Below are 2,048 nucleotides of genomic sequence, written 5' to 3'. Positions count from 1 at the left end.
TCCTCCCTTCTAGCGTGCCCACATCCCCGCACATCTTAGTGTCATCAGCAAATTTGAACAGGGTGCTTTTCACCCCCTTGTCCAAGTCGCTGATGAAGATGTTGAACAGTGTGGGCCCGAGGACCGAGCCCTGGGGGACCCCACTGCCCACATCCCTCCAGGTCGAAAATGACCGTCCACCACCGCTCTCTGGGTGCGGCCCTCCGGCCAGTCGGCGACACATCTGACTGTGTGGGTGTCGACACCACAGCCCCCAGTTTCTTAATGAGAACGGGGTGAGAGACAGTGTCAAAGGCCTTCTGGAAGTCCAGGAAGATGATGTCCACTGCTACCCCTGCGTCTAAGGATTTGGTGACCTCATCGTAGAAGGCCACCAGGTTGGTCTGACAGGACCTGCCTGCCTAGTTCACTTCAACCAAGTTTTCTCTGGAACATGTTTTTCCTGTATAACCTTGTAACCCATAATTAGGGCTTCAACTGAACTGCAGGGAATGATGTTGGGTTTCATGGGCTAGTAAATGAATTACAATTCTGGAGTTTCTTCCATGTCACAGCTGCTCAGGAGTAAAAGGAGGGGAAAGTGAGCACTTCTTTGTTAACAGAGAATAAACAGGGAATGGAGGTTACTTTGTAATCAATACACAATAAATAAAAAGATAAAGTTGGAAGTGTGAGCCTCTCAACAGGATTTAAAGCTGCAATTTTGGGTTAACTATTTGCAAAAATAAAACAAAGCAGTAAAAGTGGCAGGTCATAATAGTCATTATAATGAACAGCCAAGTTTCACTGGTTCACATTTCTCGAATTTATTTTAGAATTTGAATTTATTTAATTTGTGATAATAAGGACACTACATGCAAGGGGGAGCCAGGCTCAGCAGTCTGAGAGGCCACAACTCTGTAGCAGTTAACACTTACTCTAATCGTAATCTTACCTCTATAATCTATTTGAAGTATTTATAGAGCACCAACGTAACATATCTCGGCCCCGTTTCCTGGGGGCAAGTCTGAAGCCAGGCCCCTGTGTTGTACCGAGTGGTCTTGTGCTGCTGGTGGTATCACCAGTCTGCCGAGACATAAAAGCCAACTCCTTATTACCTGAAGTCAGTAATCACTTCCACGGAAGAAGTAGGGGTGTCAGCCCCACCATATCCCCAACCTGCCTAATGGCAAAGTGCCTCGAATACATTCCCGCTGTCGTTTTCACTGGACGGGGTAGTGCTCCGTCCTAAAGCAGCGCACAGCGGTCTACGTGTTTTAAAACTGGAAAAGCTGTATGGATTTAACCAAGCATATTTGAAATCAACGCTGCTAAACTGGTGGATGCCCCCGATACAAACAGGCCTGAACTGGTTTAACTCTTCAAAGGGATCGGTGTAACTTAGCCTGCCGATATGCTGATAGCAACTGGCCGAATCTCTGATATTAAACCAGTCGATTTACATCAGATATTAGATGCCGGTGCAACCACCTGCAAGGGCAGCCAGAGAGAACAGGGGGAGCGTGTTGAAGGTGTATTTGCACCTTAATTTAGAGCGGCTGACACTACATGTCACCCTTCTGCAGATGTGGTGTCACTAGGGCTTTCCTTGAACTCTGATGCTGGACGCCTGTGCTTTGCTGCGGCTGGATGAAGTGAGTGATGTAAGTCCTGGGCGGCGTAGGGGTGAAAAAGCGAGTCGCGCTGTGCCATCATCCGTCAGGAGACGCTGCTTCACGGCCGCCTTCCCGTGGTCACGATCGTGCCGCCCGGCTGGAAAGAGTGATCGCTTGGGGCCGTCCCCGGGGCGCTGCGCTAGCTAAGCCTTAGGGATGCGAAGGGGCAAAGGGGGGGCGCCGCAAAGGCCCACTGATAACCCTGCCTGCGCTGCACACCCCGGCCTCAGTTGCCGAATCCCTAAAATGGGAATAAACGTGACACGACGGGCTAGCACGTGCTGCATGCCAGGAAAACCTCGACTGCTGCAGGAGACCTCCCCGCGACCTGGGCGGGGGCCGCCCTCGACCGCAGGGGCAGCGCTGGGCACGGGCCTCGGCCCCGCGGGGGCG

General features: G+C 51.4%; 1 long non-coding RNA gene across 1 annotated transcript in view; it reads right to left on the bottom strand.

The window, feature by feature from the left end:
* The window catches only part of LOC109317237, a 22,533-nt gene extending 21,507 nt beyond the window's left edge, over positions 1-1,026 (bottom strand). Inside the window, exon 1 of the long non-coding RNA XR_002103011.1 lies at positions 935-1,026. This is a non-coding gene — a long non-coding RNA (uncharacterized LOC109317237). The remainder of the gene's footprint in view (positions 1-934) is intronic.
* Between the last annotated feature and the right edge of the window lie 1,022 nt (positions 1,027-2,048).

This window comes from Crocodylus porosus, unplaced genomic scaffold, assembly GCF_001723895.1.
Source record: "Crocodylus porosus isolate Cpor-Errol unplaced genomic scaffold, CroPor_comp1, whole genome shotgun sequence".
Lineage (NCBI taxonomy): Eukaryota > Metazoa > Chordata > Crocodylia > Crocodylidae > Crocodylus > Crocodylus porosus.
The sequence above is the reverse complement of the archived record's forward strand: the minus strand, read 5'-3'. Positions and strand labels throughout refer to the sequence as shown.